Source organism: Rousettus aegyptiacus, unplaced genomic scaffold (genome assembly GCF_014176215.1).
Source record: "Rousettus aegyptiacus isolate mRouAeg1 unplaced genomic scaffold, mRouAeg1.p scaffold_m13_p_5, whole genome shotgun sequence".
NCBI lineage: Eukaryota > Metazoa > Chordata > Mammalia > Chiroptera > Pteropodidae > Rousettus > Rousettus aegyptiacus.
Window position 1 is genome coordinate 87,625,343 of NW_023416308.1, and position 19,277 is coordinate 87,644,619.

At 35.2% G+C, this 19,277-nt stretch overlaps 1 protein-coding gene across 24 annotated transcripts in view; it reads right to left on the reverse strand.

Annotated features, from left to right (window-relative positions):
• Nucleotides 1-19,277, reverse strand: part of SOX6 (SRY-box transcription factor 6) — a 552,718-nt gene that overhangs the window by 23,726 nt on the left and 509,715 nt on the right. The gene's annotated exons all lie outside the window — the stretch shown is intronic.

The following is a 19,277-nucleotide window of genomic DNA, read 5'->3' on the forward strand; positions in this document are numbered from 1 at the left end:
TTCCTCCTCTTCTCTCTTCCAGTGGGGATCAACTGAAAAAAGAATGGTGACATCCTAAGCAAAATTAAGAATGTTATGTCAGTGAAACAAGATTAGGGGAGAAGAGACTTATCCAGGGTTTGAAAACACATTTTAACAAGACCCAATATCTAATCAGAGTCAGAATTTTAAGAAAGTATTGAGGTCGCAAGGTCAAAAAAAAAAAAATATTTAGAAAGTATCCTTTAATGTCCCTGAACTTTGCTTCATGAAACAAAATGGTTAGGGAATTATCGTTGCACAGTAGAAATATATATGACTAGAAATTTTAAGTAGAGATTGTATATTATGAAAGCTCTTTTAGACAGAGAAGGAACATTCTATAGAATACTATAGGATTGTTTTCAAAAGATACACTATTAGTTTGAATATTTGAGGCCTAAAATCTACTTTCTGTTCTAATTAACTTTAAAATCTACATATCAAGTGTGACTTTGAACTGCTTCATTCATTTTCAAAATAGCATCAAGTTAAAAAAAGCTACTTTATCCTAAAATAGCCAATGCTCTATATCAGAATACATGTCTCACAAATATTATGAGGCAGCTTCTTTTACTTTTAAAAGTAGAGGAATCATTTGTGAGTTCACCATTCATGATATGTCTTCTTATGGAAAGCAGCTGGAAGAAGCCTAGAACTACAACTATGTACCTGGAGACTATTGCTTTCCAGCTGACCTAAGAGTCTTTACTTATTAGCAAAAGCATTCCTAAATGACAGACAGTTACTGAAAGGCCAGGAGTCAACAGCACCACATTAGGCACCAAGGGAAAGTACTATTTTCCTGTACTCCAAGAAGTCCTGCTTTCTCCAACTTCTCCGAGGTGTCTTGAATTAATTAACTCAGCCTTCATCTTCCATATCATAGTTTGTGTAAAGGCAAATTTTCAGTTTGATAAAGAGAGAGATCTATGGGAAGAAAACAAAAATAACAGAGGCAAAGACCTCCTTAGGAATCTGTGGTTTAAATGAGTTAAGGAGAAGGAAGAAAGTTGAGTTTTTCCAGGTGGGTTGGAAAGAAGTCCAGTTTAACCATCAGAGCCTATGGCAATGATCCTAAACTAATCCTAGAGAGGCCCCCTTCCTGGGTAAATTCCAAGAATTATGTGAGTGAATGAGTAAGTGTTTAGCGTATGTTTTTGTATACATAAAGTTCTCACTAAAAGCAGGAACTCTGGCTAATTCTATAATGTGCCTAGTAATCATTTACCTATGCATTAATTTGGCAAACACTTCTGACAAATTTTACATGAAAAAAATATGTTCTAGAAGAGGTCAAAATGGAACTTAATGAGAAAATTACTACTAAATAGTCTCAATGATTATTAGTGAATTGATAATAGAGAAAAATAAGGTGAATAAATACCTCCTCACAGGCCCATTAAAACTTACATTTTGTCAGACAAAATGTGACATATGAAAAATGTTGGCACAAAAGGTTCTCTTCTGGGATCTAGTTCTGACAATGGCGTAATAGCTTATATCAGACTATTATTATAATAATGGTTATATAAGCAAAATTTATATAATCAATATAAATATAAATATAGTCAAATATTATATAATCAATAATTACATAAACTCTGGAAAAAATATGAAAAACAACCATTCGAAGTCACTTGAAATCTACCAAAATTAAGATGAAACTAGAAAGGATTCAATTCTAAAAAGAATTTCACGGAGTGAGAATCCTGTTTTCATACCTTTCCATGAAGACACTCCCTAGTCTATAGAGTATCTTCTGACACATTAATCTAATTAAGCCTGACTGTCTGTTTGCATTCTAGCCACTCCACAGGTTCAACCAGATCAGCAAGTAATTTAACTGCTTCTTAGCACAAAAATTAACATTCTTTTTTTAAATTAACATTCTTAATAGAGGACAATAATAGAAGCCAAAGTTTCTATAATTTACAACCCACAATGCATAATACATAATAAAAAATTATTAGTTGTTCAAAGAACCAGGTAATGTGACCCAGAAATCAAAAAAAAAAAAAAAAAAAGTCAATAGAAAGAGAAACTGAGATGACTTAGATATTGTAATGAGCAGACAAAAGCTTTAGAGTAACCATTATAAGAATGTTCAAGGACTTAAAAGAAAAGATTGCATTCATGAATACATAGATAGGGGAAACTCAGCAGAGAAATAAAACTATAAAAAGAAAAAATAAAAATTCAAAAACTGAACAGTACATTTGACATGAAAATTCACTGAATAGTCTTCATGGAAGTTTGGAGTACAGATAAAGGGTTAGTGAACTGGAAAACACATCAAAAGAGATTATGAATAGTCTCAAAAAACAGAAATTAAAAAAAAAGCTTAAAAGGTAAACAGAGACTCAGCAATATGTAGAACAATGTTAAGTGTTCTAAAATATATGTAACTGGAATTCCGGAAAGAAAGAATCATGACTGAAAAATATTTGAAGAAACATTGGCTAAAAATGATCTGACTTTGGTGAGAAACATAACTTACAGGTTCAAGACATTCAGATAAACACAGGCAGAATAGATACAAAGAAAACCATACCTAGACAGTAGCTGGACTGCTGAAAACAAAGGAAAAAGGAAAAATTCCAGAGAAAAAGGAGACATTACATGCAAGGTAACAATAATAATACAAATGATGGCTGATCATCATTAGAAACAATGAAGGCTAGAAGACTATAGTACATCTTTAGAGAATGCTGAAAGAAAAAAATGCAATTCAGAGTTTCATCTAGTGAACACATGCTTCAAAAATGAATGTGAAATACATTTTAAGATATAAAAGCTGAGAGAATGCATTACCTGCAGACCCATATCAAAAGAGATATTCAAGAAAATTATTCGAAATGAAGAGAAATAACATCTAACAGAAACTTGGATACACTGAAATAAAGAAAGAGCGTCAACAATGATAAATATGTAACTAACTTACAAAAAAGTTTTTCTCCTCTGCATTTCATTAATAATTAATTAATGTTTTTAAAAAGACAAGGGACTGTTTCATACAAAACACGACATTGTATTGTAGGATTTATAGCATATGAAGAGGTAAAATATGTGAGAACAGGGGACATTAGCACAAAGGACAAGCGTAGTAAAGAAATTAAATTGTTAAAGGTTCGTTTATTTTATGAGAAGTGGTATAATTTTAGCTGTAAGGATACTCAGTTAAGACTGCATTGTGAATCACTAGAAAAGACAACTAAAAAAATACAAAGAGGTATAGCTAAAATGTCATGGCTCAGGGAGAAAGAGAAAAATAGGCAGAACACAGAGGATTTTTAGGGTAGTGAAAATACTCTGTATGATACCATAATGATGGAGATGTGTTACATTTGCTCAAACCCATGGAATGTACAACACCAAATGTGAATCCTAATGTAAACTATGGACTTTGAGTGATTATGATCTGTTAAGGTAGGTTCACTAATCATAACCAATGCATCGCTCTAGTGAGGGATGTTGATAATGGGAGAGGCTATATGCATGTGGGGACATATACCTTCCCCTCAATTTTACTATAAATCTTAAACTGCTCTAAAAATATATAGTTAATAATAACAATAATAAAAAATTAAACCAAAGGAAGCAAAAAGAGAAAGCCAAAAACATAATAGGAAACAAATAGCAAATGGTAAGACTTAAGCCCATCAAATCAATCATTACATTAAATATAAGTGAATTAAATAATACAATTAAAATCAGAGATTTTCGGAATGGATAAACAGTAGAAATAAATCAAGTAGAAAACATGTGTAATAAAAACAATTTGCAGAGCCATGGGCTAGTAATTTAAAAAGATCGATAAAATTGATAAACCTCTAGTAAGACTGGTCAACAAAGAGAGAAGGCAAAAATATCAATATTTGGATTGAAAGAGAGAATTTCACAATAAATATTACTCACATTAAAAGGATAATAAGGGAATGTTATAAATAACTTAATTTCAATAAACTTGATAACTTAGATAAAATGAACAAATTCTTTGAAAGATATAAACTATTACACTTCTCTCAAGAACAAATAGAACACCAGAATACTCTTACAGCCAATAAAGAAATCAGACTTATAACCAATGACCCACTTACAAAAAAATTCCAGTCCCAAATGGCTTTAGTGGTAACTTCTTTCAAACATTTAAGGAAAAACTAATAATAATTTTACACATATTAAGAAAGTAGAGGAAGAAAGAACAAAAGAACACTTCCAAATCTAATTTTATGAGGTAACATCATACTCTGAAAGAGATCTGAACATAAATGAAAAAATTCTTAATAAAATATTAGCAAATGAAATCCAGCAATATACAAAATGGATAATAAATCATGATCAAGTAGGCTATATCTCCAGAATATAAGATTAATTTAACATCTGAAATCAGGCTATGTAACTTGCTATATTAACAAAACAAAGGGAAAAAAAACATAACGATCCCAAAAGATTCAGAAAACGGGTTTGAGAAAATTCAATACCCATTCATGCTAAATACTCTTAGGAAACTAATAATAAAAGGGAACTTCTTCAGTCTGATAAAGGGCATTTAAGAAAAACCTGGAGGACATCAAACTACTGAATGCTTTCCCTCAAAATGAAGGACAAGGCAAGTGATGTCCATTCTCGCTATTGCTAATCAACACTCTTGTTTAGGTGAAGAAATAAAAAGCATACAAATCTGAAAAAAAATTAAGTAATATCTGTATTCATAGGTAATATAATTGCTAACAGAGAAAATTCTAAAGGATATACAATATAATTACCAGAACAAGTGAATTTAGCAACATTGTTTTATATACAATAAAAAATACAGAAATTGATTATACCATATCATAATAGCATCAGAAAATAAAATATTTAGGAATAAATTTAACCAAAAAAGAATGTGCGACCTCTACACTGAAAACAATACAATATTTGTGAGTTAAATTAAAGAAGACCTAAATAAATGGAGGAATATACCATGTTCATAGATCAGAAGACTTAATTTTGTTAAGATATCAATTCTTTCAAAATCTATCAATTCAACCCAGTCCCAATAAAAATTCCCCAAATACTTTTATAGAAATTAACAAATCGATTCAAAATTTATATGAAAAATAAAGCAGTAAGAAAACCAAAACAAACTTGAAGAAAGTTGAAGGATTCATACTATCTTATTTCAAGACTTACAGTAAAAAAAAAAATTACTCTGGACATTGTATAACCTAAAGTAATAAAAATAGTGTGGTATTGGTAAACATAAACAAATAGACCAGTCGAACAGAATGAAGCATCCAGAATTAAACCCTCACATATATGGCCAATTTGGAATAAAGACCTAGGAAATTAAAATGGCAAATGGTAATCTTTTCATCAAATTGTTCTAGAACAAGTGGAAAAAAGTAAACCTTGATCTTTTATCACATACTACACCCAACAATTTATTTGAGATGATTCATAACAAAACCAAAAGCAAAAACTATAACACTCCTCAAGGAATACATAGGAGAATATTTAAGTGACCTTGGAGTAAGCAAAGATTCTTAGATGTGGCATATAAAACAGGAAATATACCAAAAAAAATGACAAATGAAACTTTATTAAAAATAAGACTCTACTCATCAAAAGTCATTGTTAAGAAAATGAAATGTCAAAGCATAGACTGGAAAAAATTTTTCCACATTACACATATCTAACAAGAATTTATACCAAAAAAAAAAAAAAAGAAAAAAAAGAAAAAAGAAAATGCAAAAGAAAAACAAGTAAATAACCTAATTTAAAAATGGGTAAAAGTTTTGAACAAACATTTTACAAAAGATGTAGGTATAGCCAATGAGCACACAAAATGTAATCCATAGCATTAGTTATTAGGAAAATACAAGTTAAAACCACAAGGACATACCATTTCCCACCCCATAAAATGGCTTACACCACTACATGTTGTCAGGATATGGAACAAGTGGAACTCCAGTATGCTGGTGGTGGAAGTGTGAATTGACATAACTATTTTAGAAAACAGTTTGGCAGTTTTTTATAAAGAAAAATACACACTTACCTATGACCCAGAAATTTCACCCTTAGGTATTTACCCAAAACAAATGAAAACTTTCTTCCCAAAATAAGATTTATATAAGAGTGTCATGGCAGTTTTATTTATAATGTCAAAAAGTTGAAAATAACTAGATAATGGAAAAATTGTGGTATATCCATACAATAAGATACTATTTAAAATAAAACATTTTAAACAGTTTTTTAAAAAAGGATTAAATAAAAGAATAATAATTTTTAAAAACCCAGAAAACCAACCAAAGTGATCTTTTCCGAAAGGTTCTTTTCTCTGTGGACCTGAGTGTATGGCATATTCAGGTCATCATGAACTCAAAACAATGGTCTGTTTTTCCAAAAAGAATTATTAAGAAGGGCAAAAAAGTTTATTAATAAAAACAGATATAAACATATGCCACTGGGTTGCTTTACAATCACAGTATTTTAGACTACTTTGATCTATCAACAGAAGAGTTGATTTTCTCCTGCAGAATTCTGAAAAGAGTTACATAATATATTTGATAGTCTCTTTTTTGGGTTAATAGAGAAAATGATAATGAGTGTATCAGAAACAAAAACGTGAAAGATAAGGAATTTTACTAGTCTTACTATTACATAGGTCAGATTTTTTTCACCATATTTATTCTACCAAAACTATTTTAGTATTGTAGAGGTTTGATTAACTCTATTATAGGCATGGTTAACAGCTATCTATCTGTCTATGATTATGGAAGTTCTCTGCTCACTTCACATTCCCACTTACCACCAGAATGTGAACTTACTTTCATTATAAGAAAGCTGCTTGGAATTCATATTGATTTCTTCTTGCAACAAACAAACAAACAAATAAACAACTTGGCTATCTTAGTGATCTACCTGACAAAAAAATGCATTCCATGGCTGAGCAAGAGCCTCAATTATTAGAGAAGTGATGTGTTCATCTTCTGAGAAGGGATGTCAGGGGTGAAGAGTATGTTTTGTTCTCTATGCCTTTTATTAAAAGATTAGCTAGATAGATTAGTGAAAAATGACCTACCGATGGGTGTTATGATTTGAAAAAAGCAAATGCAAAATATGGATGGCATCATTCTTCTGAGCTAGAGGTTGGCAAAAAAATAGAAACCAGTGGTGCAGGCACAAAAGATGAATTACCTGTGGTACTTTGATTAAGGTGTTAATTTTTCATTTGTCTAAGGTAGGGGAAGGGCATAGGCAAATTTTCATTTCCCTGTGTTCATCTTAAAGTTCTTTAATCCCACTAAAACAAATACCCTGTTTACCTCGATTATTGAACATATCTATATCGAGAAATTCACTAAATAAAGTAGATAGATAGATAGGTAGACAGACAGATAGACAAACAATAGACAGACAGGCAGGCACACATAAAGAATAAATTCAAATGGGCACTTTGGAAACAGATATGTCACTAATCAGAATACCAAAGTAATTCCTAGAGAGCAAATTACTTTTTTGACTAGACTAGAACAGAAGTCAGTTTCCAGGATGGGAATGCTAGCCGTGCTAAGTAATTTTGCGTGTTACATGCTATTGCGTTGGCTCCAATTCCTGGTAACCCTATGAATGAATGATGTCCACAATATCCTGTCCTCAAGAGTGCTGCTCAGCTCCTGTGGACTCATGCCTATGACTTCTTTTATGGAGTCAATCCATCTCATATGTGGTCTTCTTCTTTTCCTACTGCCTTCTATTTTTCCCAGCAGTATTGTCTTTTCCAAAGAATCCTGGCTGCTTATGATGTGTCCAAAGTAGAACAGCTTCAGTTTTACCATTTTTTTATGTGCAATAATATTTACAAAGTGTTTTTAGTAAATACATTATCTTAATCCTCTTTACCATTCTTTGAAATGGGCAGGAGGGTAGGTATATTCGTCCCACTTAATCGAAGAAGAAACCAATGCTCAGAGAGTTATGTTACCTTCCTCTGAAACAACCAGTTACTAATACACTGCTACTAAGAAGCAGAGCCCGATCTAGAACCTTGGTCTAACTTTCGGCCTGGTGCATTTCCACCACAGCACAGCTACTCCAGTCACTATCAGTGATCTGAAGTAAGTGTGAATTTCAAAGCCCACTGTTCCTCGACTGGAACATTACTTTCCCCTGTAAGGATGCCATTTCCCTGTACAGCTAAACACATTAGAGGAGTCTATTACGAGTTATAAAATTCATGCCACTGTCTAAGTGGTCTCTGAAATACTGCCCCACCAAAGATGCAAGAGCATGCAAAGAAAACACTAAAAACTGAATTTATAGCAGGGATTAAAACAATGCTAAATTAATGCATTCCTTGGTTGCAGGACTATGAGCAAGTGTTGGTGTAGATAAGGCTTCCGTTTTTTCCTATTGGAAACTCCATTCTCTTAAAAGATCAACAAGAAGAACCAAAAGGGAATTCCCTAAGGTCAGCTCTAAGGAAACATAAACCTCTAATTCAATAACTCTGCTACTGCTCTGAAAAAGGCTTTATTATTGCAACATCCATATGGAGCCAATTGGACATTAATGACTAATCAATCCCTCCCCTTTCTATTCTACTTAAAGTGTCACAAACCATGTTTAGATTAGCCCATTTCCTGCTTAGGATTGCTCAAGATGCCTTTTGTTCTTTCAGGACCAGCCTGATGGAGGCAGCTTAAACAAACACACGACCAGAGTGGCGCAGGAGTTATAAAGTGCCATATGTGAATGAACAAAGGGGCTATACTAAAGCCTTTTGTGGTATTTGTTAATGTTTTTCATCTGAGCTTAAAAAGGCTTAATGACTTTGTGGTGAGCTGATGCATGTGGCTCGTGGCTTTGCAAAATGAAGGAAATTCTAACCAGTGATATACCAGTCTGTATTTTCAAGTCTCTTGCTTTCAGTTTTGGTGCTCGTGTTTACTTTTTTTTCCAATTCTCAAGTTATATTTGCTTTACACAGATAGCTAAACAGAGCCCTTTATCTTGTTTCAACTATAGGATCCAAGGGCAACTGGGATAACTTATGTGATTCTTTATTTTTTATGACCTGAAAGTAGCAGAGAACATCAAATATTCCACTTATTATCTATTTGCTATTTGTATGCACAGGAGGAAGGTTTACAAGCTATTGAACCAGGCAAAAAGACACCGTTTAAGTTTGAACGAGAGAATACTGTGGATGAAATAAGACAATAACAGGTCTGGCTTCCTAAGTTTCCAGGAGAACCAGGCTCAGATTCAAGTTGATTCCCTTGGAGAACAGAGAGGCTGGTGAAAAGCTGGTAGACTAAATAATTCATGCTGCTCAGCAGCTTCTGGTGTAATCCAACTCGATATACTACCATAGACTCTACATGAAGGTAAGAAGCACAAACTGAGATGAAGCAAGTCTCAGAGTTAGTTAGCAAGGGAACTACTAAACCCATCCTCTCATTTCCATCCTTATCACTTATCGACTGCCTTGGCTTCACTGTCTCTGCTGAACTATTATAAATACTGGCCTGCTAGCAGATATTCTTACTTGCAGTTTAGGGTCCCTAGTCCCCACTTAAATATCTCTTACTAATTTCAGCCAGAGTGATCCATCACAAAGGTCATTCTACCAAATCACTCCTATATTTAAAAGTCTTCAATGGTTTCATAATGCCCAAAGATAAAGTCCAAATATCTTAGCACGGCATACGAAGCTCTCTATTACCTGCTCTCTGCTGTGTCTCCAGTTTCATCTCTGGCCACTCTACTTGCAATTTTTTTTTTTTACAATACTGAACTACTTTTAGTTCTCTATACATCATGACGTTTCATACTGAGAATGTGCTTTCCATTTTTCTGGAATTTCCTGTCCACCTCGCAATCACTTATAGACTCATAACAAGGATCATCTTCTCCAGGTAGTCTTACCTAGTTTGTCAGGCTTGGCTAAGTATTTTAGGCTCCCACAGCACCCTATGGCTACCTATACCTTAATATTTACTATATTTTATCCAAACTACCAGTTGAATATGCCCACCTTCTCCACTAGACTGTGTACCCTGAAAGGGCAGGGACTGCATTGTGTCTCATTCATAACTGCCTCCTCACGGTCTGGTACACAAGCTGGCAAAAGACAAGCACCCAAATGTCACAGGAGAGAGCCATGGAAAGCTTTGACAGTAAAAATTTTAGAGTGAGACTCAGTTATCTACATGTTACATTAGAACCTGGGAATTTCCGAACTGACATTTTGTATAAATCTCATTTTATTTCCTATACTCTATAAAGTACCTTGCCTTTCTCGAGCCCTCTGTAAGATAAAAATGGCTTTGATGGGAAATTGTACCCATAGCTGTTTGAGATTCAGAGATTATTGGTTCTAATCTTACTTATTTTATTGACTTGGCACAATTCTGCACAATTCTGAAATCCCAGCCTCCCCACTTCTGAGGAAATCTTGAAAAGATGGTAAGGCAAGTCTAAGCTTTTTTGGAAATATTAAATCTGAAAGTCATTCTAATGCTATAGGGTGTGTGTAAATATATACAAGTGAAGCATGTATTCAAACAGGTATATGATGAGACTTTCCCTAGATAGCAGAGTCATTATGAAATGGATAAAACACACTCATAAAATTAGAAAGTTTTAATATGAGAGGTATATTAAAGATCTGCTAATTCACATTCCCGATACTGAAGTTTAGGAAGGTTAAACTGCCCAAGTCTCACAACTGGTAAATGGCAAAATCAAAATGGATTTAAATGTAACTATCACCAAAGTTTCACACTTGCCATCAAAATGAATTTCTAAAAAATGGCCATTTGAATTGTGTCAATGGCACCCAGATTTAGCTTTAAAAACTCTTAAGAAAATTAATTTAATTGGTTTCTTTTCTTCACTTCATTTCATTTGCTCCAGGGAATCTGCCTTTTATTAGAATGAGAGATGCAGATCATGGGTGTAGCAGAAACTAAAATATTTTATTAAGTTAAGGATATGGAAATTGTATTAGATGGAGCTGACTCAAAGATTTTGGGCAATCAACTCCATTTTATGGTCCACCAAAACTTTTAGCCCTGCGAATCTGGTGAAAGTATTTGAAAGGTACCTAATACTTGTATGGTTTGAAAGATTTTTTTAAAAAACTTTCACAAATTTCTATTTCTCATTAAATTTTTCTACTTTCTAATAAAAACTAACAGGAAAAAGTTACTCCAGCAAAGGCAACGGGCTTCACCAGCTCATCTTGGAGAAAAATGGGAGTCAATGTGGCTCAGATGCTATGTAGTTAGGCAGATCTCAGTTTAAATTGTAGTTTTGATCTTTCCTAACTAAGTAACCTTGAGTAAATTATTTCCCTTCTCTAAACTGTAGCTATACCTCCTTATAAAAGAGAGCTATGATTTCCAGCTTGGCAGGATCCCTGTGAAGATTAAATGGGAATATAAATTTCCTAGCACAGTGATTGGAATTCAGTACCCACTCAGTAAACAATAACTGCCCTTAGAAACGGTAGCAATAGTAATGGCAAGAGAGGTAGTGCCAAGAACACAGCAGGTGGTTAGCTCACATTTGTTCCCTTTCTAGTCTTTTCCTGTGCCTGGGTGATGTTTCCTGTATTGCAAGGTCCTATTCTTCAGGGTAGTTATAAAACAAACCCAAAACTTAGCTGGAGAGCATAATTTACTACTTAATGGAGGGCCCTTTCTGCCCAAAGCTAAAAAATATATTTCAAAAGGGTCTCTATGATATAGAACTAAAATGCATTGAATATGCATAAGGCCCAACCAAGAAAGGCCATCTCACATTTCCCCATTCCCCCCTTGTGGAAACTGTAACCAGACTACGCTGCTCAGTCTGAGGCAGAAAAAAAGAGAGAGAAAACAAAACAAAACAAAAAACACCACGTTATTTTGTGAACTTATAGATCAGCTTTTTATAAAGGACTCATTGGAATAACAAAGGATTAGAATTATTGACTATGAGACTGTAACAAATGGAGGGCAAGGAAGTTTCAGGAATGTTTGACAGTTGTTTTTTCTTCCTCCCCCACTAACAGTTCTGTAACTCTGCTGCATGGAGTGGCTATGAGCCTTTTTCATTTTGTCCTTATGCAGGATCGACCTTCCCGGTGAAAAGTGAGCTTATATTGAAGCAGCATGAAGTGATTTCTCTGCCATTTCTCTTACTGCATTAAGCTGCAATTTGTATTTTTAGTATAAATTTTAAATGGTTGAATATATTGCTTATGAAATTTATTGCTTATGAAATTCTTCTGTCCAGGGCTGAGACTTGGGATATTAAGGTTTTAGTTCAGAGTTACAGCCCACTCCTAAATGTAACAGTCTACAGTGTAATGCAAATGCCAATGGATTTTTACAGTCTCTTCTCTCTGGTACCATGACCTAATTTTGGGCATCACATCTCAAGGTAAGTATTCAATGAACAAAAACAATTGAAAAAAAAATCACTCTCCACTAGTGAAAAGCAAAGGTACAACAGGACTGATATGGAAGCCGTCAATCAGTCACAGCAGACAACGTAAAATCATACTTAAATGAGTAACATACCCTGGAAAAAAGGAGGTATTTTTTAATATAAAAACTCTCCTAACACCTGTACAACTCTTTCATGATATAATATAAAAAGGCACCCATTGAACGTTCCCTCTGAAAGGATATTAAAGAGAACAGAGGAATAGAGACTGACAGATCTCCAAGACCAATCTAACTGCTGCTTTTCCATTATTTCTAACCTCTATAATTTAGGTCAACCTTGAATAATTAAGGGTTAATGGCTGCTTATTTGGTGGCAAAGTCCGAATTCCTCAGCTTGACATTCAAGGCCCTTTACAACATGGAACCCAGCTACTTCTATAGCATATACAGTTCAACAAATATATTCTGAGTACAAACATGTGCAAGGCTTTGTATTGGGTTTGGTGGAGGACACAAAGATGAGAAATGTTTCTCTTCTCTTCTGGAACTTCCTTAAGAATGCCTGTGTGCTTTATTGTTTCTATGTCTGCTGGAATTATTTGCTCAACTAAAACTTCTTCCCTTCTCTTTGCTCTTCCAAACCTAGACTTATCTCCAGATACATTCCTAGCAGGCCCTCTAGAATCACTGCTGTCCACAAGGCACTGTAGGTTCCTCTTCTAAACAGCACTCTTTTTTTTTTTTTCTGTTTCTCTAATGATATGCTTGAACACAGAATACTTTAGGTTGCTTTGCTTTCTGTATGTGCTAATATTATAATCCCAAATATATTACTAACTCTTAGAGAATATAGTGTAGTCTATTCTCTTAAAAAAATCCTCTCCTCCACAGCCATAACAGTGCTGTATACATAAAAGACAATTAGTAAATTGCAACTTGAACATGTGAGTAAAACTGAAGACTGGGGAACTCTGAATAGGAACAGATCCTGACTGAAAAAACCTGGTTATCAGCACTGGTGATTCGGTCTGCAAAGGTATAAAAACCTCTAAAGGATATAAAACAGCAGCCAGTGGGTACAAGCAAACAGTGATAGATGAGCAGAGTAAAATGAGATAATGAATCTATAAGAAGGAGATATGCAAAGATAAGAATATCTTAGTTAAAGAAAAGAGATAGAAAGTAACAAAATGAGGGAGAGCTAGGTGGTTATCAACTTTTTGGAATATGTTAGAAGCACCATTATCGGAATGTAAAAAGAAAGGGGAAAAAAGGTTGGTCTTAAATCCAATCCTGACCTTAAGCAGAGAGAATTTAAAGAGGACTCCAAATTGGCAAGGTGCTCTTTAAATCCCAGCAGCCTAGGATTGGGCTGAATTCTATAGTGTGTAGATGGAAAGTCAAGTGGCTCTTGCTGCCAAGAGAGGAGAATTTTGTGACAAGGAACTAGATGAAGTCCGCATCTCCAAAGCTATACAGTCAGTCCAAACATGGAGATAGACCTCTATCAGCTAGGGTGTACTCTAATGTGTTGGTATGTATGAAGCAGATATACACACTGCTGAGGAAGCAGGGACTGATTTTGCAGTTCCAGTGGGAAGATATGTTGGGATGCTCTTGTCTTGGCTCTGATTTTCACGGTACATGGTGTTAATATTTTGTCACCCAGTTGCTGTAGCAAGATGGGGAAGTACTTCTATGTAATGGCATAAACAAGCATTTCTTCTCTAGGGAAGGGGATAGTTAGTCAGAGAATAGGGGTGTGTGTGTGTGTGTGTGTGTGTGTGTGTGTGTGTGTGTGTGTGTGTGTATGTGTGTGTTGATACACCGTCATTGGCACCTACTTAGAGAAGGCAGCTCAATGGGAAACCAGCTAATGGGCAGGGCTAGGTTCCTCACTAATGGGAGTCTGAGCCTTTGATTGAACTTTCCAGCTTAAGCAACTCTAAGAAGCAGGTTGAGTTCACTTTATGGAATATTAGGGATGGTGTTATACAAGAATCTTGACATTTCACTCTCTTGCCCCATCAGGACCATCCATCACTTGGAGAGTTCAATGGAAATTGTTTTCTACCAACATTAGAAGTTATTTGGGAGCTTTTAAGACACAGCAAATATATTTCTTTAAGAGAAGTTTATTTGCTTGTTTAAGAGAGCTGCACTTTATATATAGTGCTGATATAAACTGGTGTACAGGATCCTCTAAAACTGTTTATATCCACAGTAAAATACATTTTTGTGGAACTTATACAACAGAGTTAGTCCAGAGCCAAGGGCTTTGTGAACTCTGCTTATCTACCAGCCTGTGTGGCTGTTACTCAGTCTTCACCATGTCTTGGGCCTCCCTGGCTACCTATCCTGGCTTCAGACCCCAGCCTGCTGGTTCCATAGAGACTACCCTACCTGTTTATTTCTCTGATACATCTGAAACACTGTTTTACAAGCTACAGAAGGCCATACCCAAAGGCCAAAGCACAGCTCTAGTTAGTGCTCCCTTCTGATTTACCTGGGTTCCTTTCTTTTAATATGTACAATTCCCCATCTTTTATTCCTGGTATATATTCTAGTTCTTAGAAATCTTCTTGGGCAAAACATCTCATCTCTGGTATATTTCTATCTTCATTTTATTTATTTAAAAGATGGTATTGTCCCTAATTGATACTTGTTATAGTCTAGGTGACTTAAAAGTGAACGTTTTTAATTATTATATGGCAGTAAAATAGAAAGTTAAAAAAAAAAAATCCATCAGCTAAAAATCCCCTAGACTACTTCCTCACCTCCAGATGAGAAAATTCAGAGAAAGAAAGTGACTTGCTTAGGATGAAACGACTAGGATTTAAGTCTTCTAGTCCTTGAACAAAGATCTGAGAGAGTGTCACATGGAAAAATGGTAAATTCTATTATGCTGGAATACAGAAATCAGACTATAAGCAATGCGTACAAGTAACAAGGAAACAAAGTCAAAATTGGGCTATAATAACAAATAAGAATCAGAACTGGAATTAGCTTTTCAAGAAGTAGTCAGTATTCTGTCATTAGACTATTAGAGGCATTCGAATGGAAGTGAGATAACCACTGGTCAGGGATATAAGAAAGGATTTCTTGGCTGGAATTGTAAATTTGATGGTCTCTCCTTTATTCCAATTCTAAGAATCTACGTGTTGCATTGCGAAACACTGTATCCTGGTGGGCCTGAGCTAATAATGACCTTTATATTCCAGAGTATAAGTAGTTGCAGCCTTTAAATCCTACCCCCGATTATACTAGAGTTTGCTTCTGCTGTCTTAAATGAACTGTGTATCAGTAAGTCAATCTTCCTTTTCTACCAGGAGTAAGGATCCAGGGGAGGGAAAGGGAATGAGTAAAGCTTCAAAGATTGCCAAGAGTATAGCCCAAACGGTAAGCAAGATTTCTAAGAGAAGACATTCATATTAAGTAGTGCATTTTTAAGAAAAAAGGGAAAGTTGCGGTCTCCGTTATTTGTCTATAAACAGAGTTTATCACAGTACTAAAGCTATCCTGAGATATAAAACTTAGAAGCAATCAGACACACACACACACACACACACACACACACACACACACACACACAAATGAAGCTTTCAGAGGGTTAAGTCCATCTTGGCTGAGATCCAATTTACAAATTCAGTACAAATCTATAAAACCCTTCTAAGCAAATCTGAGAATCCGAGAGCTACAGTTCTAAAAAGGGCTATTCTTGGTACCATATCTATTTCCATTCAAATCAATGCAAGTTTTTAATACATGGAGGACAGCACATGATTACAGATCCAACCCAGGGTCCAAAAGTCTGGACAACGATAATCCTTTTCAGAGCTCATCCCTTTCACAGCTCATATTCCACTATCCCCCACATCAAAATGAGGTTCAGCCTCCCTCTGAAGCTGCGACACGATAACTGAATTTGAGAATTAATGTAGGTGTTAAAAGAATGTTTTCTTATTCAAACGATTCTGCAAAGAAAAAGAAAAAAAGAAAAGATAAAAAGAAAGAAAGAAAAAAGAAAGAAAGGAAAGGAAAAGGAAAGGAAGGTAAAAGAAAAATACTCATTTTAGAAACACCAGGCGTGAGAGAGAGAAGAAACAGAGTAGAAAGAATATTACAGTTCAGGCAAGCCACAACTTTTTTGCCGGGGGAAGAGAAGGAGCAAGAGAAAGAGGAGGAGGCCTGTCTGCGAAAGGTATTTAGGAAATGTTACTGGAGCCATCTTCTCATTAACAAAAAGAAAAGCTCAAGGAACTTGAAAACTTGATTCAGCAAGTGGCACAGATATACTTTCAAAGGTATTGATTTCCTCTTTTATTTCTCTGAAAAAATCTAAGTGGAAGCTATTGCAGAAAGATCACCTTTCATATATAAAACGTACTCTGTGTTTTATGAAGACCCTAACAACAATTTTGGATTTGGAAGGGACCTTAGAGATAATGGAATTCAACATACCTCTTTCAAAAGATAAAACCAAACCAAAAAAACTTAAACCCTGAGGAATTAGTCACTTGCTTGCCATCATTTAGCAAAAGAACTTTAACCAAATCTCCCAATAATCAGACCAGAGCCTTTTCTACTGCACTTTGTAACCTTGAAATTAGGAGAGTTTGGATGAGAATAGCACTTTTGCCTAAGGAGAACAAGGAGAGGGGAAATACCATATGAAAAGTCCATAAAAAGTTAAACAGCTGTTTGTCATTCTTAATACATGATGACAGACTCAACTAATCGAGTCTTCTCTTCCTTACATGTCCTATATAGGAGCTAACAAATTTTGTGTGCTCAACACATATTAAGACTTCAACTGCTTCAAAGAATAACAAGACCTTAAACGTGTTTCCTAAGCCCTCAGCACCAATGAATTTTTAGTTTTATAAATATCATAGTGAACAAGAAATGCTGTCTTGTCATATTCAAGCCAAATAACAGCTGGACTTTAAAAATAAAATTTTGAAGGCATTTGCCTTTTATATTTTTAATTTCTGTTTTCCTGGCTTATGGTTTTGTCATTTGATTTTGATGAGTGGTTAATACACATGCACAGCTGCCTGTTTTGGTGACCTTTCCCGTGCTGCTTCCATGCTCAGAGCTATGAAGCAGATCTACAAGCTGCTTACTAAGTGATATTGGCATTTCCATGACTGGCACACAATTTCCAGGGAAGCCTGACTGGACCAGTGCCTGGTCTCCTGGGCTGACTTACTTTAGTTACCTCAGAAGCCCCTCAGGAGAATGGGGTAGAAGTGGGGTGAGGGCAAAGCCCCTTAAAATTGCTAGTGTGCATTAATCACAATCACCAAGACATGGAAAAAACTTAAGTGTACATGGGCAGATGAATGGATAAAGAAAATGGGATATATGTACAATGGAATGTTTTTCATCCATAAAAAAGGAAATCCTACCATTTGCAACAATGTAGGTGGACCTTGAAGGCATTATGCTGAGTGAAGTAAATCAGACAGAGAAAGATAGATACTGTATGATCTCACTTATATGTGGAATCTAAAAAAGTCTGAACTCAAAGAAACAGTAGAATGGTGGTAGCCAGGGACTAGGAGATGGGAAAAGTAGAGAGATGTTGGTGAAAGGGTACAAACTTCCAGTTTTAAGATGAATAAACTCTGGGGATATAATGTGCAGCATGGTGACTGTAGTTAATAAAACTGTATTATATATTTGAAAGTTTCCAAGAGAGTAGATCTTATATTTTCTTACCCAAAAATGTAATTATGTGAGGTGATACAAGTGTTGATTACCCTATGATAATCGTTTTCTAATATACCTGTAACAAATCATCACATAGTAGACCTTAAATTTACAGTGTTATATATCAATCATATGTTAATAAAGCTAGAAAAAAATTTAATTTTTACTGTTCCACAGCCAGAGGAAACATGGAGTTGAGTATGTATGGACTGAGAAGGGATGACATCCTGGGCTAGAGCCGCAGACTCACCTGTCATTTGGGCTTACCAGACTAGTTTCACTCTGAATCTCTCTGGGGCACAAAGAATTCTTGATCTTTTTAACGCTTTTATCAATGATAATTTTCTCTGTCTGTATATATGTATGCATTTTCCTTGTCATCTTCTGTTTTCTTTCACTAAATTTTACATTCCAAGAAGTCAAGAACATATCTGTTTTGCTTCCTTTGGTTTATCCAGTGTCTACTTCAGAGACTGGCACACAATATGCACTCAAAAATGTTTGTTTGCCTGTTTGTTTGTTTGTTTGTTTTTTAAGACTACAAACTGACAGAAGGAGTTTATAAATTTTTTAGTTAGTCCTTCATTTCAGTGCCTTCTTACGCTTCCCGTTAAGGGAAAGGAGCAAAGTGGAGAAAGTATTGTGTATACCTGTTATCTACTCTGACTTTAATAGGAACTGTAACTCCAGCAGGCTTTGCAATCAGCTCACACTTGAACAGATGCCAGGAAATATCCTGAAGTCAGCAGAAGGCCGCTACCCATCCCAGCAGTCTCCACAAAGGCGTTGCACTTCTGTCGGTATTAGAGCATGTAACTTGACTCCATTCATGAACTCAGTCCCCCAAAGCACACGAGGTCTCAATGGCAACTCTGGGCAAGCTTCTGAAGGGAGGTTTTCACACGCCTCTTAAGCTCCTGGCCCACTACAGCCCTTCTACTATTACACTCATCAGGCATTGCTGCTATGTGCGACAGAGTAACACGAGAGCTGGTGTACGGCATGACTTGTATATTTAGAGGAGAGGAAATGGGTCATTCTGAGGAAGGTCACAAGAAATTTGTTCATAAAACTGAACGCATCACATATCCATCTGCATATACAGGGCATGCCGTA